Genomic DNA, 27198 nt, shown 5'->3' on the forward strand with positions numbered 1-27198 from the left:
TCTTCATTCCTTCATGGAGAGATTCTATGCGATAAATATCTCCATTAGGCAGTAGAAACTGTTCATAATTTCCATTACCTGAACTTTGAACAGCCACACGGATACAGGATCATTCTTATTTATTTCATTAACAAAAATTAAATATATCTCCTTGGTAAAATTTAACAGCTCAATTTCGAGGAAATATTATTACTGCATTAGTCCACACATGCGCATTATGATCAATAATTTCAATCGAAGCTTCTTTAGATATATACATCGATTCGTATAAAACCTCTCCGGTTTTTGTTCTTACTTTTATCGGGAATTTTAATTTCTTTCCTAATTCAGCGACGTCTTTTAGAGATGCTCCAGTATCTTTAACTATTTCTCCCCACTCGTTTATTATTTAACATCTTTTATCCGTTAAACCATTTCCACGTATCACGTTTGTAAAATGTTCCCTAACTAGTTCCGCTACGTAATTTAGTTTCAAAATTCATCGGTTTTAGGTTATTCACGTTGGGTATACCATTTATCGGATGAATTCCATAAATAATCGCGGTTACAGGATACGTTCTTTCATAATACGGTTTGTCAATGCCAGTAACATTCCTGATGTGGAATGTTTACTTAAAACGGAATTTTTTCATCATGAAGGACAGGGTCATGTTTGTCACTGATAATCCAAGTATTATTGTTTGTTCCTGCTAATACCATAAACTTTACTCTGAAAAATATCTTCGATTCTCGAGATCATTGATAATCGTTGCTGCTCGTTTGTCGTTCATTGTAGCATTGATAACATCGTCGACACCATTGGTGTTGCGTTCGATTTGAACGTCGACCACACCTGAGATGCGCCATCTTTACTACATTCTTTCTTGGAGTGATGAATAGTATTAATCAAATTTTTATTCGTCGGATCAACCAGAACTTGCACCGGTAAATCATCAGGGGATATTGTGTCAAGATTAAATTTATCTTTAGAAGGCTTTATCTTAATCTCTGTTAATTCGTTCTTATTATAATTAAGACAAATATATATTTATATTGATATTTCATATATAATAATAATAATAATAATAATAATAATAATAATAATAATAATAATAATTCAAAGAAAGAATGCAAATGGCTTATGATAGGCTCTACAATTAAATGTGACAAATCTGGTGTGAATCAATACTGCGGATATCATGTACAAAGTGCACCGAGAGAGACTTTAGGACCAAAACAATGTTTGAGTTTTGGCGTTGGAGTTAGAAGAGAAACGCAGCTGTGCGTGCATGCGCTGATAAAAAATACAGAGAGCTCAAAAGAGAGTATTATAAAAAAAATAACAACAATAATAATGATAAAGTTATAAGAAACGCTTTAGACTTGCTAGATTTTTGAAAGCAATAATTTAGACAAAAAATCATTTAAAGAAATAAAATTATATATAAATGAAACAAAAATAACTTGTGAGACAGTCTATCATCAAGGATTACGAGGCATCTCGTGATGGTATCATCAGGCACTATCGACTGAAAAAAATCAGTTGGTTATGTTAATAAATTTGGTTATCTCAGATTCAAACCAGGAGGAAGAAAAATTATCTTTGTCATAAATTTATCTACGATTGTTTTCACGGGATAATTGAAGACGGTCTTGTGATCGATGATATTGATGGAGGAAAAGTCAATATCTCTTTAGATAATTTAAGAGTAATCACACAGAGTGAAAATTGTAAATTTGGTCATACTGGTAAGCATTCACAAATTGCAAGAATTATTAAATCCGTAAATACAAAAATTGGTGAAGGAATAATATTTCAATTAATGAATGAAGCTGGCAAATATTTTGATTTTTGCATGCCTTTGGTTCGGTGCGTAGCAGATAATATTACCATATCTCCTTTAACGTAAAAATATAAACAAAAAATTCTTTTCATTATTGTTGAAGGAAAATAACTCTTTGAAGCTAAGATATCTCTGGTCGTGTTGCTGCTAATACTATATTACTATTTATTTATTTATTTATTTAATTTTTTATTTAATTTTTTGTGTCATTATGCTCATTGTTAGAACAGTTATTTTATCATTCTGCGCCTTATATGATGGCGAAAGTGTCCAAATTACTATATAATATCCTACTTTGCGTCTGAGGAACACCACAATAATATATATATATATATATATATATATATATATATATATATATATATATATATATATATATATATATATATATATATATATATATATATATAGTAATTTGTGGTGGTTCCACAGTCATAAAGTGTAAGGGTTGTTTTTGTGTCTGAAATATCATGATACAACTGTTATTTTATAAATCTGATACTTCTATTATTAACGTGGAAAGTCCGAAAATCATATATAATATTGTAATTGTCGGACTTTCCACAGTGCTGTAGTGTGTAGGTATTTTTGTTCTGATGTATAATCGTGATAGAACAAGTATCCAATCATTCTGAATCTTCTATTTTTGAAGTGAGATAACTCTGTAACTTTCTCTCTCTCCCGCAATGTAAATCAGCAGCTACCTGGCTTGTTACTTCGAATGACCTAAAAGAAGGGACATAACTCTGTAGTATAACTTTCACCGTTGAGCTTAATTGTTTTGTCATCGTAATTAATTAATTAAACATCTATGTAATAATTAATATCAATGAAGTAACATAATTGTATAATAGTTCAAACTAGTAGAATGACATTTACGGTTTCTAACTTATCGACAAAATCAAGGTAGAATCAGTGGTTACACGCGCCGTTACATGTACAATACAACTAAGCTATTTTTAGATCTCTAGGTAAATAGCTGCATTTCAACCTTGACTTTGTCAGTGCAGACATTTAATGTACGATTATTTTATACAGTGTGTTTAGAACAGAAAATAAATACACGCTTTAATTTTACTCAGTACAATGTAGCGATGCAGTAAAGGTAACTTTTTAATAATTTCTGAAACATATATCAGCAAGTTTGGAACACAGCACATTGCTAGCGGGGCTGATTCTCATACTTGAGGGTCCATGTTCGAATCTCGTAACTGACATAATGTTGACGGTGGCGATATTTCACAACTTTTCATAAACAAATTACCAATAATTATCAGAGTGGTGGTCCACCCCTAGCTCGAACTTCAACAGGAAAAAATATTCCCTTCAAAAACATATGTTGAACGTAGAGAAGGCTCCCGTGCATGTATTGTGCCGTTCTTAGAATTAAGATTATACACATTGACACTATGTGGTATTCATAACTGAATTATTGTTATGGCACTATGTGGTATTCCTGACTAAACCATTGTCAGACCGTACCATTATCATAACTGAACCATTATTATGACACTATACCATGTTCCAATCTTTGGTTACTGTGAAAGATACGGAAAGTAAAAATTCGTATATATCTCATGCGTGATCGAAAAATTAGATCAGAATTATCTTACGAACGCGAAAAGAAAAAAAAAATTATTAGCACGCCTGGGTCAGTTAAAACAAATTATGTCAGATCGTGAAAATGAAAATAGTTAAGAGGATTTTGAAAGTCAAAGTAAAATAGTAAAGAGGATTTTAAAAGTGAAAGTATTGACAATCCCTGTTATCCTATGACTTTATTCTAACTGAGAAATAAAAAATAATTTGACTTCACTTGTACAATTTCTTTTTTGCCCATGAAATCGTTAAGATTTTACGTAGAGATTTATATTCAGAGATTTTCCACGTAAATTAATTCTTTAAGGGTTTGTCAGGAAGCTTGAAATGTATTCTTGATAATAAATTATTATGACATCGTAGATAAACCGGATTAATAGGCTCTTGCAAAATTAAATATCCAGTAGGTACTTGAGGTGTAAAAGTATATCAGATATATCCTTGTTGAGCTTGATTAGACTTTTCACGTTCTGTTTGATAACTGCCATCAATTGTATCACATACAAGATTGACTGCGATTGTTGATGTTATATTAACAGTTCCTGGTGGAATTTGCCTGCCACCACCGTACGGATCATTGCTGTGTTTGAGAAAAGATGCTGGTGAGGCTATATTTTCATGACTCAACAATTATAGGAAAGTTTTCAGTAATACAATTGCTAAATGATTTCTTTAATTTGTCAGTTTCGAATCCTGGTATTATAAATTTTAACAAACTTACTTCGGTTATTTTATAATGATCGAGAAATGATTCTTTAGTGTAGTATTATCAGTATCTTCAAAAGTCTGTTCACTTATTTTTTCGTAGAACATCACCTCTTCAACAAATCTCCAGTTCACATATTCAAGATCTGATGCAACTTGATTTAGATGTTGTATTTGTTCGATGATTTGTTGTTATTCATCGCTATTATAGTATTGTATTATACTGAAAAATAAATTTTGTAGATTATTAAATACGAATGCGTATTTTAATTTTAATGTTCAGAAAATGAATTAACAAATCTTTAATCAATAAATGGCTGAAGAGTTTTGTATTTAAATTAAATATTGTTCGACCTAATCTAGGAAGGTTTTTACCATCAGATATGGTAAAATAAATACAGGGATCAGAATGACCTCTCTTCCATGTTCCTATCATAATCCATGGTTCGATATTTTCGAAGATTTATAAATATTTTCATATCCGTGAGGAATTCATTTAGCTCTGGTTTTGGTATTTCTCTATACTGTGGTGGAATTTCGGGCCATCCTAAAACGCTTCGAACAGATGATTGATAAATATCTACAACATAAATATTCCGAATATATTTATCTCGCAGCTGGCAAATTTAGTTCGTGAACTGTTATGGCTATCTTTGATTCTTTTCTGACCATAGAGTTGATTCTTCGGTGGAATTCATCATTGATTTGTTCAATCTGATAAGTACCAGTAGGTACATCGACAAATGGCCAATCGGGAGTTTGATCATCTTTATATTTATTTGCAAATACAAGAGAATTATTTACTGGTAATCCACCGAATGATTTTGATCTGATATTTGGCCAACTATAATATACTCGTAATTGTGCTAGCGCTAGTTCTTTTACTGAAATTGCAGTTGGAAAGTCAACACTAAATTCAGGATTAGTTGAGCATTCCGATATTATCGTAGCTTTTGACGGAGTTTTGTTAACGACAATTTGTTGCAGTAACTCGTTCGGAGTTCACATTATTATGTAAATCCCGATTATTTAAATCTGGTGTGGATTCTGTCAAAGTCATTACTCCCTTGTAAATTTTTAATCATGTCCATGAACTCAAAATCTGATATTTTCCCATCGCTAAGACTTGTTCATAATAACGACGATAATTTGGAGAATGCAAGCGTCGCTGAATTTTGTATTATATAATCGTGTAATTTTGCATTTGTGCATATGCATATATTTTGCAATGATATTAAGATTACCAGCGACTGTTGTTACGGTTGAAACACAAATTGTTATAACTGCTGGCGTCATCATTGTTATTGTTGATAATACAGCAGACACTGACTAAACAATTATGTCAGCAACAAATATACGTCTACGATATTTTTGACTTTTACTGTATACTCGTCAACGATATGTTTTAGTTTTTTTTTGCCATTCACGTGCTTGATTGTACCTAAAATTCTGAACATTGATTGGTAGGTTCATTATATTTTATCTAGTAATCAATCGAGGTGTTTCAGCGACAAATTCCAGACACCACCGATTAGACGATGCGGTTAATTTTTTATCAGATGATTCCAACACAAATATTTCTTCATCCCCCTTTTTTAACACAATAGGCACGGTTCCAGAAATATTATCGGTTGAATGAAGCCAAGGATACGTAGTGAAGATACTAAATTTTGCCCCGCTGAACACGGACAGCCTATACACACCAGTGACTTCTGCAGTATGTTTGATAGTGTTATTTTGCTGTGACCATGTTGAGAATCCTGATGACACTGTGTTAATAATAACAACGAGTTTTACGTCAACAGTCAACGGTTTTAAAAAGAAATCATCTGCGATTTTATCGACATTCTGAAAGTGTCTACGAAGATTTAAAAACATACATACATGAGCGTCATTCTCAGCTCGCAGCGTGGTTAATTTAGTATCTACTGTATTATAGTTAGTGCCTACATATTTTTGTTGCGACATCTTCATCAGATGTTGGATCGCTTAAAACAACTATTTTATTTCCATTCATGCTGAGTTCACCTGTCATTGTATCACCGATAGATCGTAAACGATTAGCAACACTTTTTTTCAATTCATTTCTAATAGTTGCGATTGATATATTTAAGTCTCTGATTATCGCCGTCAGTGAATACTGAGATATTATCCATAGTAGCATCGAGAACTCTACGAAATATGTCATTCCATTTGATATTACTCGTATTTATCCTGAAAAATTACAACTTCATCTCGTTCAACTCCAGAGAAATTCATAATATCGGCAAGTTCATCTTTAGTCCGGTAATTCGACTGATCGATATAATCTTTTCCGTCTTGTCTTTGATCAATCAAGATCTTCCGTAAATACCTACAATTATCCTTTAAGATCTGTTTAAAAAGAAGCAATTAATTGTATACGCATGCACGACATTATGAGGAGCGTTAGAAGATTTCACATTATGAGGAACATTAGAAGATTTCACAATATTATCAAGAACAGTAATTGCTTCACGAGGGCATATTGGTGGAGCTGTCAGTATCTGTGTTGGTAATGTTGGATACCAAACTGGAGGTTTTATTGATTTCACGTAATTTATAAATTCTTTTGGTGGAGACAACCCATACAATTGAAAATAAATAATTCCACGTGGATAAATTGCCTTTGCAACCCAATGATTAACAGGACCAGAACCGTTATCAAGATTGATGATACCGGTTTCAATATTGTTTGGTCGTTCTGGTAATTGATCACGCACAACACACCTCTAATATTTTTTATATTTAAATTTTAGCAGCGTCGAGTACATCAAAATTTGACATTGGAAAGATTAACGAAGTGTTTCTGGAAGTCTCAGACCTTTTCCATATCGATAAGATATTCCTAGTAATTTTAGGCCTTTCCCTCTTTTTTATTCCTTTTCCTGTTATTATTTTTGTGCTGCTAATTCACCAGCAGCTCCAAAGCACCAAGTGCAACTGCTTATGCTACAGTTGGAGCTGCAGCGCCTATTAACGCTGGTATAGCGGCAAGAAGTGGAAATATGCCGCCTGTTTGAATCGAGTCTTTAATCGCGCCAAAAGAAATATTGACTTTAACGCCTGTTTTTGATTGTTTGGCGCTATTGAAATGTCTGAGCTGGCGTTCGTTTAGTGACAATTTATTTTGACCACCTGTGATCTGATCGTTTTAGTGATGTTTTTATCCCGCGGTTCTTCGCTGAACTTGACTTAATCTTTTTAATCTGACCTGGAGTCAGACTAACACAAACATGATGATATGACATTTATAAATATCATGAACGATTTAATTACATGTTTTCTACGGCGGCCTCGATAACTCTCATTCGTCCACCAACACTTTCAAGCAACATTGTTTTATCGCTGAGGATAACATCGATTGCTCTTTAACCACCAGTAGGCAGTCGAGCTACACGGGCTCGAAAATGTATATCAACGACAGACTGCCTGTATAAATCTAAATGTTCCAACGAAAAGTAATAATATCTGCAAACCAGCGTCAGCATTTTAATCACGCCCCATAAATGTCATCAACCGATAATATACACGTGCAAGATGATTGCGTTCAAAATTTAGCAATACTTCAGAAGGTTCTTGATAATCCGTTTATCCTCAAAGAAACTTCGGAAACTCCAAGTGAGTCAAAAACCATTGGATTTCTTTCCTACGAATCTACTTTGGCATTTTCCTGAGATGCGATGTATATATGTCGCGGTGCTGACGCTTGCTGCTGTTATTCTATTTGCCTTGTGAATACCCCAGAAGCATTATTTTGAATACTATATGTAGTCTTTGTCAACCATGATAAAATTAATGTACCACCTGAGTTCATAAAGGAAAGTAATTTTTATTCTTCAGCAAGTGAGGGAGTCATTACTGGCATCCATAGTTTTGTTAGTATTAATTTACCAATAGCAACTTTAGCAGCAAGTCATATTGCATCATTGTCGGTGGCTTTTCTGACAAATACCACGGTGTGTTTAGCGCTAAATATAACCTTCCTACAATTTCTGCAAAATCCAAAAATATGAGACAGTGGATTTGCACATGAAAACTCTTCATCACCGTTCAACATTGACAGACGTGCGGCAAATCCTAAGTTAAAATATTCGTTCACTGATGCAACTTCAGTTTCAGCTGCATTTAGTGTTACGTTTCTGTTTTCTGTATGATCATTTGTATCTTCCGCAAACATCATTGATGGACCAGCTGATCTTCAGTAATTATCGCTATATCTTGCAAGGCCAAACATCATAGTAGCGGAATCGACGTTTTCCAGGAATGATTCAAAATTTTTTCCGTCAATCATGTATACAGCAATGTTAAATAACGCCATGTCACTGTTATTAACAAAACCAACTCAAGCACCAATTTCGTACGCTGTATCGTCTGCTGTCAAAAGTCTACATTCGATCTCGATAAATATATACTTGTATCCTGAATCTGTAATTCGATTCTTCCACGTGCGTTAGGTACACATGCATCATAAGAATAATACTGATAATCACGCACAGACTCATCTTTGAGAATTGTTGCGTCCATGTCCAACACTGGATCAGATATACGCTTGAACATTTTATTATAATTATTATTGCCTACCACGAAGACCACTTCCTGCTATTAAACTAGCAGTTACAACAGTACAACAGCCAACTCTGATAGCTTTTGATCTGCGGCCTGATTTATTATTTTACTGACATTTGCAGGCATAACTTTAGTGCTGTCCAGTTTCACTCGTGGCGGAGTTTTTCGTTGTACTAACCCTGCTAGTATGTCCTTGAGTACCGAGAACGCTTTACCTGCAACACTACCAATAGTGGCAGGACGTTTTTTACGAACAAGATCAATAGCCTTCATACCTTGTTCTGTTATAAATGGTATTATTTTTGAAGCTGTTCTTTAAAAAAAAAAACTTCAACAACATCATCAAGTCCATCACCTTAAATCGCTCTATAGACTGGTAATCGCGAATTCATCACTATGACCATGATAAGTCGACGTTGAACATTTTAATCATCTTATTTGCTATTTATATGTCTATTCACTGTAACAATCGTCAGCAATTTAATCGATGAGAGATTGATAAACATTGATGTCCATGATACCATCTGTAAATAATCGTCGACAAATGTCAGAGATTTCATTAATGATTTCTGGAGAATTATTTTCAGCACGTTTTCCTCCCATCGGAATTTCTAATCTATCTACGTCGGCAAGATTATTATTTGGACAAGCAATAAAACCACTTCCTCCTGGTGTGGTTTAGGAAGAAAACACACTTCCAGTAGCGCCAAAAGAATCATTGCCTGGATCTCTTTCCTCACTTGTCGTTTCTTCTCCTTCTTCTTTACGTAGTGAAGAATGCAATTTATCCCGTCGTCTAGTTTCTTTAAATCTCAATTCTTTTTCTCTTTGTTTCTTTTTTTTTTCTTTGCTTCATTACTTTTTCTCTCTGTTTCCCTTCTTCTCTAGACTTTTCAAGTTCCAACACCATTTCTTGCTGCGGAGAAGAAGATTGTTGTCGTCCTATTTGTTATTGCGGTGGAGGAAGTTGATATGAAAGCTGTTGCTGGAGAGGTTGTAGTTCTTGTTGTTGTGTATCCTCTGAATAAAATCTATTTATGACGTTAATATATTTATTATATACTTCATCATTATTTGGAGCCAGGGGTTTGCTATAATACACACGATATAGCCATTTAAAATAGATATCACAATTTATGATACCCTACTCGGGTTTTAAAATTTTAGACCTTCGAGAATAACTATCATATGCAACACGAGAAAAATCGTTCTTTTTAACTTCTTTAAGTTCTTCAATAACACATTTTCTAAATCTTTTAGTCAGTTCAACATTTTCTTTTCACACTTTAGGTTTAGGTGCAAGATCTTTTTTTTACATCGGCTATTTCAGTAGAAATTTTGCCATTACCTTCAAGTATTTCTTCATCTTCAGAGTGGGTTGTGCGGAAGCTATATCAGTTGGAAGTGTTCGTAAAAAAATAAATTTATAGTTCTTTTTGCCATTTTTTCAGTTTGCTCAGCAGATTGTCATACTGGTGGAAGAAGACCTTCAGTTGCAGAAGCAACTCTTTCAGTAACTTTTGTAACAGATCTAAATAACTGTTCTATACCTTCTGCAAATTCAACTTGTGCTTCTTGACATTCTTGTAGATTTTGTTTGACAGAATCACGAAAAGGAAGAAATTCTTTGCTTCTAGTCGCTCTCGAGCTAATCTACCTGTGTAAGATATCATAGCAGGTGCCATTATTTCATCAGTGATGATTTTAATTCCCTGCACGGTCTTATAACAATAAATTTACATGATCCTAGATCACGATATCGTATAGGTCTTGATAAACTATTTGGTTTAGAGACTGATCTAATTATAACAGCAGAGAGGGTGCGACCTCATTGAAACGTCCGGCGGGTAAACAAAACGCACATACTTTTTAAAAAACACTAACGACAAAAATAAAGTAACAAAATAAACTAACCCAATTAGAGAAACTCTCGGTAAGTTAGAAGCATTGGTTTGGCGTTATTGACCTTATTTATTTCATATTTTTCGTTTTCGTAGGAAGCTTTATTTTATCAAAAATGACGTTCTAGAAAAAGATCTGTTCACCCTCTCTATTGCTCTTCATGGAGAATCAAAGAGCTCTGGCTTCCTTACAGGAAAGTAATGTCTGTGTTCGTAGACTTCTTCAGGGTATAGGGACTAATGTTCAAGATTTTAATGGCAAAGATTCAATCTAGGCTTGTGTGTTCTTTTCTATTGCACATTATAATATATTGGAATGTTTAATTGTTTAAAGAATTTTTATTCATTTGCACTATAGTATTTATTATTGTAAATGTTGAATTCGCTACCAACTTCATGTTTAGTAACATTCAATTTAGAAATTGAATATCCTTTAAGTAATAAAGAATAACATTTTAATATCATATTCCAAATTAGTATTCTATTGCAAGTTTAGTAAAATACATTTCTTCAAAAATGATTGTTACATGAATCGCAACTATTTAGTTTTATACACTTTGGCTATCATGAATTTAGTTGATCTTTAATTAATTATCTGTATTACGTTCCAAAGCCAGAAATTATACAAATGTATGAAGTTGGTAAACTCCAAGGAAAGTTGCAATTTTGAATGTTTTTCTTGTATTATAAAGTTTGTGTAGATGTGTCTCTAGAATATATATATATATATATTATATTATATTATAGTATATATATATATATATATATATATATATATATATATATATATATATATATATATATATATTAATTAAATAAAGTTTGTTCATTAGTCGACAATAAGAGAGCTCTGTCTTTCGTACAGTCGTTCCCGTTACCTCTCGTTCAACCTACCCGAGAATGTAGACGTATCTATACAGTTATGAGTTTCACCACTTGTTAAGATAGTCCGAACTCTCTCTCTCTCTCTCTCTCTCTCTCTCTCTCCATGGACAAAGACATTTTTAAGCTCTAAGTATATCCTTCTCATAACAAGAAGTCAGAAGGTGGTTATGAGAAAAATTTTTTTCACAGCATACATATATGCAATAGGCGAAACAACATGACCCAAAAATCTAAGACGCTATATGGTGCTAGAAACCCCGTTAACATTTAAAATCAAACACAAACTTCAGTGAAATGAAACTTAGGTAATACAGAACGAAAATTACTTTCCTTGAGTTTTCTCATTAGAATATATCAATTCCAGTGTTTCTTTCTTTTGCGTAAATTAAACCTTTTCAATAAGTTGCTTTATATTATATTGCTTTATCTAGGTATCCTTATATACTTAAATGCCATGACTTTCAGACTACACTCTTGTCTTTTTTTATGGAACTCATTATTGGACTCTGACAAAGACTGAATAATTATGCTGGCCCTTCACGCATTGGTTAGCTTTCACTGACTATTACAATGAATGACGGGTCTTTAAAAAATATTTTTCCACCAAACAAAGTCATTCAATATTAACTGTAAAAGATATTCTATGAAGTTTCACTTGCCAAAATTGAAGGAAATCATTCAGTTTCCATACACTCAGAGAGAGAGAGAGAGAAATCAGCACGGAGATTGTTAAGTAGCCCTGTTTTTGTTATAGCCCATGGCTGCTTGTGTGTACGTTTTATCCTATGCCATTATAAACACACTAGCAGGGTACAAAAACGAGTTAAAATTTCGATGAACTGTGTGTATATGAGGCTCTCTATGAAACAATTTGCTGAAAAACTGAGAACATATAACAGTTCACAGAGAGAGACAGACAGACAGACAGACAGAGAATGAAGTACTCCTCGCACAAGCCATGTTTTCGGTCTTGTTCTAAATGCCTGGCTACCTAAACCTGCGATAAGAAATAAATAATCCTTTCTCCTAAAGTAATGAAACTTTTATTTTAAAAACAATAATCAATACGAACACTTGACAATAGACATAAAATAAGACCAAGATTAACACAGTGGTTTTTTTTAATTATGTTTGCAAAGGTTTGATATGAATGGGAGATTATAAACTGAGTGGCTTTGGATTTCCACCAGAGTCACTATTCATAAGCAAATCTATGAAGGAGCTAAGAAGAATGTCATAAATATAGTCCATGCAGCGAAATCAGCCCACTACACTACTAAGATCATGGAAAGTTCCAGTTGCAAAGAGCTCTTCGAGATTACTAACAAACTAATGTCAAAACACAAATCTACACCACTTCCGACTACCTTCTCTCCAGTCAACCTTCCGGAAATGTTTGCAAATTTCTTCCTTGACAAAGTACAACCCCTTCGAGATAAGCTTGACACCACAAATTCAATTCACTCGTCGTCACCATACATTAGGGATACAGAATTTGAGCAGACACCATTAACCGCATTTGAACCTGTCTCTATGAATTTCTTACGTACAATCCTAATGAAGATTGCGTAAAAGGCACGCGAACTTGATCTAGTTCCAACATCACTGCTGCTTGATTGCTTAGATCCAGTGTTGCCTTCACTAACTGATGTTATTAATACCTCTCTTTCATCCGGGATATTGCCATCATTTTTCAAATCTGCCTATGAAAGCCTCTGCTGGAGAAACCAACACTAGACCATAACGATTTAAAGAACTACCGCCCATTTTCTAATTTCCCAATTGTATAAAAAATCTTAGATAAGGTTGTTTTATCCCAGCTTGTATCTCACCTGAATTCAAACAGTCTTTTTACAATTTACAATCTGTATATCGCCCCTGCCACAGTATTGAAACTACTCTTCTAAAGGTAGTTAATGACATTCACTCTGATTTGGATAGAGGAAAGATTACAGTCCTCGCCCTCCTTGATTTGTCTGCAGCATTTGACACATTAGACCATGATATATTACTTCACCGTCTCCATCACGTATTTCGCATTCATGATACAGCCTTACTGTGGTTCAAGTCCTACTTGGTCAACAGAACACAAATTGTGTCTTCGAATACTCAGTTAATCTATGTTGTGGTGTTCCACATGGGTCTGTTCTCTTCATTCTATATACTCAGCTGCTCTCAAGTGTCATAGATCATCATCCAGTGTCTCACCAATTGTACGCTAATGACACCCAAATATACAAATCTGGCCACCAAACTGAAGTTGATGCTACCATCCAAGGTATAGATAGGTGCATTTCTGGTGTGAAATCATGGATGACATGTAACAAGATGCAGATGAATGATGATAAAACTGATGCCATTCTGATCACAACACAAAGACTTTTTCATTCACATCCTTTACTTAAAACAATAAATATCAGCAACACCAACATTAAATTCACACAGTCAGTAAGAAACCTATGTGTTAATCTGGACAGTACTCTCACATTGCACCAACATGTTGTGAACATATGCCAGGATGCATATCTTGAGCTGAGACGCATAAGCTCCATTCGCAAATATCTTTCAGTTGGTTGATGCCACTAAAATACTTGTGTGTTCATTAGTGCTTTCAAGAGTGGACTATTGTAATTCAATTCTGTCTTGGTTCATCTCAATATCTACTCCAGAACCTTCAAAAAGTTCAAAACATAGCTGATTGGATCATACTTAGAGTACCACGATCAGAGCACACATCCCCGCTGTTTTGTACCCTACACTGGCTATCCATTCGATCCAGAATCAAACACAAAATTTGTTCTCTGTGCTACATTTTACTGACGGACTCCAGTCCAACATACCTATCCGACCTCACCCATGTGTACACACCAGCAAGATACTTACTCTCCTCTTCTGACAATCGTATACCCATTATTCCTACTACGTAAACGACGTAATATGCATACCAGGGCCCAGCAACGTGGAATGAATTGCCCACTGAACTTAGACACAAAGACACAGTGATCCCATTCAGTAGTGCTCTTAAAACTCACTTATTTCGACTCCAAGAACAAACTTAAAGACCTAATAATGCTTCCTACTGTAAATATTCTCAGCATGTTTTTTATATTTTCTAATTGCGTAGTGGTTGTTTTTTGTAATCATATCATTATATACGTTTTTCTTGTTATAGGTGTTGTCTAATGTTGTAAAGCGCTGAGAGATTCTAAAGTAGAGGCGCTATACAAAGTCCTCATTATTATTATTATTACTATTATTATTATTATTATTTTGATTATTATTATTATTATTATTATTATTATTATTATTATTATTATCATTACATCCTCTCTTGGAACCTAACTAAAGTACCAGTTTTATTCTTGTAGCGAAGAGTAACTAAGTGAACAGTAGTCAGGAAAGCAGACTAGTATTTGGAACTATTGGACTAACACACATTCATGTCAACCAAGCTAGTCTGGTTCCCTGGGTTGTATGATTCCTGCAATGCACTATGATATATGATATTTGGACTCCGGGTCACTGTCACAAACTACCGGTGAAAACTAATATTACATTTATTGATATATAACACTACTAATGCAAACACTCACACATCTCCACTAACACTATCTCTCATAATGATAAATGAAATAAAAAAAAATAAACTGATTCAAGTCCTTCTATTCAGCTCTCTTAATGAGACAGTTCTATCGTTACATACCATTGGAACTCAACAAAAATGATAGCTTGTTTCCATGCAGCATGGGTATCTTGTAGGAACACAGTTTTACTTCAAATCAAAATATCAGTATAGCTCAGTGAGTATAACCTGAGATCACTCTTGGCAACATGTTTCACCTAAACTGTTAATTTGACGAGTTGTGTGACACTTGAAATTATTTGTCCTGTATAGTTTTTAAATGTGTTTCTCAATAATAAACTTCCACTATGTCCAAGTCGTAATCTAACATACCATTAAATATGACTTCACACTGAAGCTATTGCCACAGGTTTTCTGGCATTTCTTTGACAAGCTGCACTGTAAACAAGGCAATGTGCAATGGGCCACATTCTTGACTTCCAGATCATCTTCAATGTCTCATTACCCACAAACAGATACAGAAAACTACGCTATAATGCTACATGTCTAATGAATAAATGTTTACTTTAAATCAATATCACGCATGCCTATATCTAACTCCTGTATCACAAACAAAATGAGAGGGGGGAAAATGCTCTAAAAATATTCTGGGAATACACTAAAATGTGGGCACTGAACTGGAAGTAATAATTGTGACCCAAGTCCTGTCTAACCATACTTACTTATGGTCAATTTCAGTCAAAAAAAATTATATTTGCATGCCACACCCATTTCAACTTTTAACAAGAAGATTTTCGAATTTAATAGCAAGCAATGTGTGTGACAGCCATCACAAAGTGTGTAGTGCTGGCGTTTCACAAGGTGCAAGTTTTGGGCCAAATGCAGTTAAGAAACCAAAACTAAATTTGCTATATCTTTCTTAATTAAGTAATTTTTCAATGCAGTAAAAAACTTAAATGTATTATAGGATAAGCTCTATTTTAAAATATTTTTGAGACACAAAAGCAATGATAAATTAAAGATTTATAAAAATTTAAATAAACATTTAAAGTTTGAAAACTAAATTTTAATGAAAATTTTAATTTTCATACAAATTTTAAAATACAAACTGACAAATTTTAGACAGCAAAGTTGAATAATGAAATGTATTTAAAACAAGTTGTAGCTTGGGTCGGAACACTTTGTAACATTTTGTCCAGGGTAGTGAAACAAGATAAATCAGTTATGTTTGTAGCATATTGCAATATGCTTGTTCAAATGCATGTAGGTTTATACAATAATCAAACAAAGACAAATGCTATATTCCACATGTATTGTCTCAGGTACTCAGACAGTTGTTAATATAAATAATAGCACACTCATCTGTCCCACTTTTATGGGACTAGTCCCAAATTTTATGGCAAAAATATATAGCATTTCAATTTCATTAACCACGAAAGGCTACAAGGTAATAGGAAAATAAAACTCCAAGTAGGATCTATTTTATAAAAAAAATGGTGCTGATCTCTCTAATGAAGTCCCAATCCATGTTTTTGAGGTGCTATATATCAGTGTGGCAGTTGACCTAATCCTGGTAACTTAAGTTGGTTACATTGCACATGTATTAATGAGATATTGGCATCACCACTTGACCACTGGAGAGCTTCCAAACTATTCCAATTACTCCGTCTTGTTCCAGAAACAAGGCTAGACCTGAAAAGATATACAATATTTCGCTTAATCTTTTAAATCAGTAAGATGCAGGTAAAATAAGTTAAACTGTGCAATGTGTATCTATTAAATTGACTATTCATCCAAAAATATAAATGAGCCTTCACGAAGTATGTTTATCAGATTATGTTCAGCCATTTAGTAGCTAAATAACTAACAAGATGCAGTAGCTAAATGACTAATAAGATACATTAGCTAAATAACTAATAAGATACATTAGCTAAATAACTAATAAGATACATTATATATCACCAAGTTGATGGCAATATTGGGTTGATGAGGTTTAATCGTTGGTGCAATTAGTACAGTATATACCATTATACAAGGAAGTTATGTGACAATGTACTAAATTGAAGGATTTTACCATAATTAAGTTAATTCACGATGGAAATAACAATTGTAGATATTGCAAGTGAATACAATCAAGTATGTGTTCCACAGATCAACTATAGGTACCAAGAGATCCTATATCATCAGCTAAATGTGAAATTCTGATCCCAAATCGTATATGAACATTGCATATGTGGAACATGTACTATGTACTTATTAAGATCAACAGTGCTAACATAACATTTCTAGCATATTTTTAGAGTCTCAGTTAATAACTGTTAAGCAGAATGATTCATATGAATGTGATATCAGCTGATGTTACAATAATGCACTCTGTCAAAGTACAAATTGAAAATAAACTAATATATATAAGCATAGACATCATGGAAATAATGGTTTGAGATATTTTAAGTAATATCGTAATGTTAAATATCTTCATGGTGAAGTTCTTGACAGAGGTTATCCGGCATTCTTTGACAGGCTGAACTGTAAACAAGGAAATGGGACACATATTTAAATTTAAGATCAGTATCAATTCCTCATTACTCTCTGTGCACTGTCACCAAATACATAGAGAAAACCACACCATAATGCACACATTCTAAAGAAAAAAGAATTACCTTTAAATGAATACCAAGCAGCCTAAATCTAATTTTTCAATCACCAGCTCAATGAGAGGAAACATGCTCTAAAAACAGACTGGGACTACATTTGTGGGTACTAATCAGGAAGTAATGATTGTGACCTGAGTGCATATGTAGAGCTGAGTGAACTCACGGAGTGTGAGAAGCTCAGAACCAGATTGCCACCAGGCTGGTTAGTCTAAGATACCCAACATTTATAAGGTGGAAGGTCAGTTTTTATGTATGAGTTAAATGCTGCATACACCTGCTTCGTATATAAAAAATCATACAAAATAAAATACATATATGGGGTCAAAAAGGTCCATATTTCTGGATAGCCATATTAAAACAAAGCATAAGAATATTACTCACTTGACCAAAGAAATCATAGCAAAATAAGTTTATGCACACCAGCTCCATGTTTATGCCTGCATTTTTTCATGTTCAAAGGTCATTTTTGACACCAGGTGAAAAAATGTGTACTAAACAGTTTGAAGCAATTCAACATAGTTGCCATCCAAGCCGTTTTTGAGATAGTCAACGTTCCATGAGCCCATATGACCACTTCTTTGAATCAATGGGTGGCTCTTTTTCCTTGCCAACTATTGATATTTCACTGTTTATATACTGCAATGTAACTACAGAAGATGCACAAGCCAAACATCAATTTCAAGAACAACACAGACCAAAAATACTTAATTCACAAGTATATCCATATCTTTCATTATTAAACAATAAAATGAATTAACATGCAACATATGTTTTCCAGTTACCCGTGTTAACACATTCATTCCCAAATACATGTAAATAAAGAACACATACTAGCTATTATTTTCATACCTATGACATCATTCTTTTTTTAATAGTGTGAGTAGACATCACATTATGTTGAATAGAGTACTATGAATCACCACTACTTGGTACTTTGAAATTTTTTAATATTCAATCAAGTCGTGACCAACTCTACTCAGTAAAAGCAGTGTAATCTGTCATTACATATATGCATGTCATGATTAACTTGGGCAAGTGGGAAGTACCTTCATTATGTACTGCACGTCCCACTCATCCATTATTTACTTTTTAATACCTTTGGTATTCAAATATAGATTCAAACCAGTGACAGCGATATATAATTAAATGTATTTCTTGTATCTGTTGATTTTCATACACATAACAATAAATTATGATAGAAACGTTTGCATCGATAATACTTTAAATAATAGTATACCTCCATTCTTGCATTTCTTAATTTCAATTCTTTATATGTGTTGTAATTAGTAGCTATAAATTAACTGAAGCTCATTGCGTCTGATTGTCCTTAATTAAAGAATGTTTTTCATTAGTTTTTATTATAAACAGTATGATGATTTTTTTCCAGTATTTGCAGGAAAGCAGCACTTTATATGGGCTTATAACATCTTAACATGTTGTACCATAATTGCAGTCCATCTGCAGTAGAACAGTATTAAATCCAGTGCAGGGAAATTTAAGATCAGTGTCTTTCGTAATTTCATTTACTATATGATACTAAATTTCCACAGATTTTAGCAAAGAAGACAAGCTTTCAAGTAATCCCCACCTCACAGGTCACCTCTTGTCCATACTGTTCAAAAATACCTTACAGTTCCAGATAACATGTTCTAAATACAAAGTCATTCCCAACTATTCTCAAAACATGGGAACATGCTAGTCTCAAGCGTTTTGTTTCGTTATTCCTGGATTTGTACACAGTCTTTGTCCCCACTTCCCCCACTCAAAACAAAGTAGCTCATTTAATATACTATCATTTCCCATCACCATCTTTCCATTCCAGGAAATATGTAAGTTGCTTGTAGAAACCAGGACCAAAAATGCTCTTCGAAACATACCTGCTCCTTAGTTACAAAAAGTCATATGATTTCATTGCACAAGTGTATGTGCACATAAAGCAGGAATACACATTGGTATCGAATTACAGGAATTGCAACATAATGTTGAAACATATGCTGATATATCTTTGAAGGTTCGTGCCTCTTTCAACAATGTCACATTGTATATGTGTCTGTCATACTCTTCATTCCCAAAGGCTGTCTTCTGCCTGGCGAGCGTTTTCTTGCAAGAGGTCGTGTAAAATCTGGAAATCTCCGACCACATTACGTGTCCCTTTCATCTTGTCAAGATGGCCAAGATCTCATAGAGCAATGCAGAATTATTAACTCCTTTAGCTTTCATTGTTTAAAGAGGAGAAATATTGGCTTGCGGCGGGCTTAGATGTGAACCACCATAAAAGAATGAGAGAATGGCGCTTGCACATTCCTTTACCATTCAAGTGTTTATTAGAACAAACACTACTGAATAAAAACAGCCTCAGGCGTCGATCATCAGATGATATCTACACCTCAAAACTGTCCTCTTTATATTGACATTGACATCACAACTGTTGTTTTGTTACATCAGCTGCCAGTATAAGCCAAAGTCAGCGAAAAGAATACAGACGTCTCAAGAAAGCAGCAGACCCAGGCCTTTGATGAAACGTTGGTCTGCGTTCTGATAGTAGCATACTAGATTATCAAGATCTAAACAAAACATCCATCACTGCCACTATTATGCCGCCATCATCCACCTTTCTTTGGGAGAGATGACGATATAACTATATTGAAAGTGATATTTTGGAGAAGGTTGAACTGGGTGAAACAAATGAAAAAGTTTTGTATGCACCTGACTACACGATTGCAAGAAATCTAAGCTTATAGTTGGGAGCAACAATTATGCAATATTCCAGAATATCCAGTACTGCACTTGAGAAAGTCCAAAGTCATGAATTTAATATCAGCATATGAAACATTAGGCCTCATTCATATACTGAAATATATTAGAGATGATGATGATGAAAAAGGCTGCAGTAACTAATGATAATATCATGACAGCAACGCAAAACGTTTGGCAATTCTCAGCAGCTTTGTGTATCTCGGTTCTAGTCACGTTCATCGATTTGTTATCACAATCATATGCAGAGGAGCTGGAAAAAAATGGTGTGATCAGGAGTTATATGTCGGCCAGCATGAAGTGAGATTGGGACGAATGTTAAAAGAATTCATTAAGAAAACATCTACTTAGAATAAATGATTTTCCCTGCATACTGATATAATGATGCATTGTGACGAAATTGTAGCCATCATCGTTGCTGAAAGACTAGGAGGAAAAGATGGATACAGCTTACTTCTGTCCAGTTTGAATTCTTCACTTACAATCTTATTCTTAAATGGAGCTTCCAGTTATGATTGATTTCGCCCATGGCGTTTGATAGAACATTACAAATCAGTACATCCAACATCGACAGCATAATTAGCTTTGGATTAGACACTGAAGGAGAGATTGACCCTAGAGACACAACGAAATGTATTCGACTGTGGGCCACACTAAGCACTGTAATGATAAAGTTGTCCACATCAGACGAGCTGAGACAAATGCATACAGTAATCCAGTCTGTCATCTCAGGAGAGAAGACAAAAGAGATAGCATCCAAAATATAACAAATGAACATGGGGAAAAAGCCACTGATAATGACTTGGGCCATATTGTAAGAACAGTTGGTCTGATACATCGAAGAAAGAGAATGTCATTAAGTTTTGACCCCATTCTAAGAAATGTATATCACAAGGAGAATACTCAAGTGCGGCAAGAGATGTTAGATTCAAGAACAGAAGAGAAAAGAAAATGTATGATTCACGGATATGCAGCAAAAGAGTGTCTATTGAGTATGACAGTTATTGGCCTAACATTGAATTGATAAACGGACCAAAACATCTCATTAAAAGAATAAAAATAGTATATGAGTCAACAATCAAGAGAACTAAAGGCACACCAACAAAATACATCATGCAGGAGCATAAAAGAGAAAAGAAGAGAAACGAAAAAGGACAATGAAGAAGATGACAATGATTGTGGACTGTCTAAGCTCTTCCGCGAATACTTACCATTCAGTCTTTAAGCCACATGGGACCAAATCATCCACCAATAAATCATTTGATGTGAAACGAGCTATTCTCGAGTTGATAAATAAAATATCTGATACTAGGACTACAAGTGAGCAAAAGAAAGATCTGCCAGATTTCAAGGCTGTTCCACATAACATAAAGGAACACACGAAACCTTCAGTTGTAGAATTTGCCGGTGTGAAGTTAAAGACGTCAGCTACGACTGGAGACCAGTACGCAGAGTACGTATCAAAGGAGATTCTTCAAAAGCTAATAGGTCACCTTCTAAATTTACATCACATTGTCATATGTGAGAAACATATTCGTTCACTCCAGACACTCTCAAGGCACATACACGAAAACAAAAACGGGATTCTGAAAGAGAAATATCTATCTTACACTTGAGGAAGAAAAAGAGGGATCAGTCAAAACAAATGCATAAGCCCTTTATTTTGGGAGCATCTAATGGCAAGAAACTTGTAAGTTCCTATTTAGGCAATCACATTGATCAGCCTCTTCTTAATATGACCTTGCATATAGAGAGCGAAACTCTGCTGACAGCATGTCATTGGCAAGATGTCCCCGGCACATGTTTGCCCTTTTATGACACCAGCCACCACTCATCATTTTTACCTTGTCTCAAATGTATTGCAACACAAATCAGGGCCGGATCAGGTCAGGGTTTGATGGGGTGGAATATGTTCCAAAATTTCAGAGACCCTGACTTTCCTTGAAAGGGCACCAAAGCTAAAGTATACGTGTCTATTTACTCAAAGTATACATAAGAATAAAACGATGTCAAATTTGAAGTAACAGTGTGTTTGTGTGTGTGTGTGCGTGTGTGTGTGTGTTACAACGCAACCATTATTACGACGACAATTCATTGTCACTGGGTAGTCGTTATGTTGACAGCGGCATTGGGGTTACAACATATGTGTCACCCTAATATTTGCTATCATTGTGTATATTGATTTCCTTATTGATTCACACAGAGTTGCATGCACATATTGTATATTACCGAATACTAGTATTTACAAATTTTAATGCAAGATATGCACGTGTTTATTAAATACTTTTATGCAAAAATTTAACCGTGTGTTAGGGTTGTGTTTTCTCCCTCTGTCAACGAAAAGTCATTAAGGCGACATTTCAAAAATGCATCCTGTTTTTCAAAGTTGATAAATATTTTAAGGCAATGTATCCTAAACGCGTAGTACGCGTACCAACCGTGGTACGCGAAAGGGTTTCAAACGGTACGTGACATAAAAATAACAACAGATTCGCACTAAAAATATAACACTACGGCACTGGGAGAAACGGGACGCCGATAAGACCTATCGGTGCGCGCGATAGTTATAATTTTGTTAAAAACTGTTTTAAGGTGATATATTTAATTTAATTGATCTGGAATATAAATGCACACCTTTTTATAACTTTTCTCTGAGATCAAATTTATTGTCAAAACAGAAAAGCGCAGCTCTTCGAAACTGAGTAGAAGACACCGACCTGTCCTTAATAATAGTGTTCTCTCAAAGTTGGATTTTGTACAGAGCACTTAAACTAAACAAACTTAACAAATAATTTAAAATATAACACATAAAAAGACCTAACAGAAGCGTATATAAATTGTTTATATATCTATGAGTTAATATCTGATACATTTTATTAAACTTTAGCGCATAGGATATATTTGTTTTATTTCCTTCTTAACTTTTATAATTGCCCGTTTATCTCTTTCCATAAATATGTATCCGTTTACATCTATGATATTAGATAGTATCAAGGACATTTTTCAGAGAATGCTGGTCATCGTTCATTGTAATGGTCGGTATAAATCTTTATAAGCGTAATTGCTGGTCTTTGGACGGGAGTCACAAAAAACTGTTTAAACATAAAAGACCGCTCCGGTGGCCTAGTGGTTAGAGCGTCCGCCTCGGATGCGGGATGTCGTGGGTTCGATCCCCGGCCGAGTCATACCAGAGACTTAAAAAATGGTACTAACAGCTGCCTCGCTTGGCGTTCAGCATTAAGAGGTTAGTGTTAGGACTGGTCGGCCTGGTGTCAGGATAATGTGTCTGGGTGGGACATCATGCTACATGTCTGCGGCATGATGCCCCAGTGCTAGACATCACTATAAACTGCCACATTGCAGACATCGTAGCGATCTGACTGAAAAACTGTTAAAGCTACGTTAAAAATCAAAATCACATCACATCACATAAACATAAAAACAAAAGAGCAAAAACATGAGATGCTCGAGTTTAAAAGAAAGTTTGTAGATACAATTTCGAACAAGCGATCTTTTGTTTGGCAAGAGGGATGGGACACACAGAAAGAAAGACAAATGTGATTGTTCTTATGTGTATTTGATTTAATTTATATTCGATTTAATTGTTTCTAAAAAAATTTAAAAATTGTTTTTAATCTCGTTATATGTCAAAATAATGTAAATTTGTTTACTAGGAATTTGATATTTTCCAGAATATTCGGCTTGACCTGACTCTAATCGTAAACACCGAATTTTGTATCTTATGCTGACATAGTTCCCGACCTTGATTTAGAAAACAGTGAGAGAAGTAAACAATTTTTTATTTTTATCGTCTTTTTATTTTTATCTTATTCTTAGAGCAAAATTATCGGTTTGTGTCAAGGATAAACTGGGACTACGTGCTTTTAGACGTAAATACTTCTCGAAATTTGGTACTCTATTCTGCGTTTCAAGTTATTGTATAATCTTTGTTTATAGAGAAATTTGTCAGCTGGGGCTTTTTATTTACACTGGAAAGTGTGTGTTTGTGACCAGTTTGGGAATTACATTTTAATTTTTATTCGAATTATTTGGATTCTAAACGATTAATTTCTTTCCTGGAAATATTTGAGTGCTCATACAGAATTATTGGGCAAAGACATTTATTTAAATTTTGTTTTAAAATTCAAACAAACGAATATTGTTGACTGTGGAATACAAAAGAACTGTAGACGATACAACACCATACTGACTGCAGTATACATCATCGCCTTCCATTTTGGATTTTTTGCCGGGACTCGAACTTAAATTCATTAGAACATTTTATTATTAGGACTTCTAAATATTAATTCGTGGATTATTCTTGGATTATTTTTGGATTTGATTCTTAAAACCATAAGTTCTTTATTTTTATTTTCATTTTTATAGCGTTTTTCCAGGGAAATAAATTATTTGTTAAATTTTTAAAAGCTTGTTGTTTTCCTTTGTTATTGTTTATTCGAGCCTAAACAAGTTACATAAAAGTGTGGGTGTTTATATATATATATATATATATATATATATATATATATATATATATATATATATATATATATATATATATATATATATATATATATATATATAATGTTTTTTAAGCTATACAAATCTCTTGCTATCGTGTATTTTACTGATGTGATTGTTGACATGTACAAATTGCTCTTGAAATTAGGTGCAATGCGACATTATGTTTCAATCGCCATCATCCGTTTTGCATATTATTCTACACTCGAGTTTTATTAAGTTGATTCACAACACCGCCTCAGACAGGAAACAAAAATGAAACCCTTATAATTTGTTTCGATGTGATAAGCAGCTTATCCGTCCAGGTCATGTGCAATAGGAGCTAAGTGTCTCAACAAAATTTGTCTTTCTAATAACATAAGGCTCGTACGAAACAAACTATTATAACTTAAGAGATAATACAGTACAAGAAAGTTCACTTACACTGATACAATGACACAGCCAAAGGAAGTAAATCAAATAAATACATACATTAAAAATCATACATTTAATGTACAAACTACCAGGATGCGTTGATATTTTACATGCAATTCAGTATTGCTTGCATTCATTTTACTTCGTTAATATGAAATTGCCAGAACCATAACTATCTGTATCTCCATCTACACGTTAGCAAAATATCAATCTGCATTTCATCAATGTATTTAGATGGTGCTCCCTCTGTTAACATGTTCACTGACTGCATAATCTGAATGCGAAAAGTAACTTAAGGGCAGTAACTCGGCAAAATGTATCAAAATCCTGCTTAATCTAGCAATATATCTAAGATCAGGTTAAACTGCAAATTTATTGTAAATTTGGATGGAATTATTAAAAATGTGATTGTTTAAATATTCAGGATGCATTGAACGTATTTTAAGTCCGTGATGAGCATATTTATGTATAAAATAATACAAAATTGTCGCGCTGATCGGACATCCCATAAATTTAAATAAATTTTCATAGTATTTTATTATAATAATAATTAAAAAATGGGGCTGTCGGAGTATTGTATGTGTAAGGCAGTTCGATCATGACCCATTTCTGAAAACAACATTATTATCTCTAAGTGATTTTCAACCATTTTAAGAAGGAACTTGACAGATAATTTGATTCAATTTCAAACAAAAACAATGGTTACCGCCTATACCGTTCGAAAGTTGTTAGTTTGTAAGAAATTAAGGAGCAAAACTCTTTAAATGATCAAAATATGCCAATGGCTGAATAGATGATCTTGTAAAGGTAAAACTTGAACGCATATTTCCAGTAACATGTGGATGACAAAATGCAAAGGAGATCCATGCACACGCATTTCATTAAAAATCAAGCTTGATGCATATTTAGTTTATAGGACAACAAATGCTTTTGACCAATTCAGTTCTAAAGAAATATTTTTTCCTCGATAATACTATGATGTATTTGACTCTTTGTGTATACCTGCCTGCTTGTCTGTATGTCTTTATAGAACCTCACTCGTTTAGTTAATAATGCATGTATACTTAAATTACTTTGCGAGATCTGTTAAACTTTTGGAATTATTTACATGTGTCCATTGGGAAGATTGTATTACTCAGATAAATGTGTGATTGTTTCCACAATTGATCAGTAACTATTTAAAAAGAACTAATTACGGCGTCCACAAATTATCTGAAATCTGCGTTGTGCTACCAAAATTTGTTTAGGATGAAGCAAACCGTGTGCACATTGTATGTTTTAACCAAGCGTAAAAATCAGGGTCCACCTGCATTGTAGAGCTAATACAACTACCGGCATTGTAGCCACGAACATAATAACTAATGTAAGGCATATGGGGTGTAAAGAGTACTATATGTAGTACTGACCCTTTGGCCCCTTTCTGGGGCAGCAGACTTCAACAGGTTTCGTCTTGCTTGGATGACCTCCATTTTTATAAATACGATAATTTCCAAATGGTCGGTAGAGATGATGATAATAATAATAATAATAATAATGAGGACTTTGTATAGCGCCTAATCTTTAGAAGCTCTAAACGCTTTACAACTTTAGACAACACCTATAAGATCAGAAACATAATAATATTATTACAAAAACAAACAACATGAAATTAGAAAAACATTTTTTTAAAAAAAACATGCTGAGAATTTTTCAGGTAGGAAACATTATTAGGACTTTAAGTTTGTTCTTCCTGTCGAAATGAGTTTTGAGAGCCCTCTTGAATGTGATCACTG

General features: G+C 33.9%; 2 long non-coding RNA genes across 2 annotated transcripts in view; one reads left to right on the forward strand and one right to left on the reverse strand.

Moving 5' to 3' along the window:
* LOC149797173 (uncharacterized) overlaps nt 1-11322 on the forward strand; it is a 57541-nt gene extending 46219 nt beyond the window's left edge. Inside the window, exon 4 of the long non-coding RNA XR_016421778.1 lies at nt 10166-11322. This is a non-coding gene — a long non-coding RNA (uncharacterized LOC149797173). The remainder of the gene's footprint in view (nt 1-10165) is intronic.
* Nucleotides 11323-16380: 5058 nt separating this feature from the next.
* On the reverse strand, nt 16381-26937 carry LOC149797174 (uncharacterized). Its single transcript, XR_016421779.1, has 2 exons — nt 26833-26937; nt 16381-16775 (listed from the first exon to the last, which is right to left on the reverse strand). It is a non-coding gene; the product is annotated as an uncharacterized LOC149797174 (long non-coding RNA).
* Between the last annotated feature and the right edge of the window lie 261 nt (nt 26938-27198).

This window comes from Sinohyriopsis cumingii, chromosome 6 (genome assembly GCF_028554795.1).
Source record: "Sinohyriopsis cumingii isolate HCF-2022 chromosome 6, ASM2855479v2, whole genome shotgun sequence".
Taxonomy (NCBI): Eukaryota; Metazoa; Mollusca; class Bivalvia; order Unionida; family Unionidae; genus Sinohyriopsis; species Sinohyriopsis cumingii.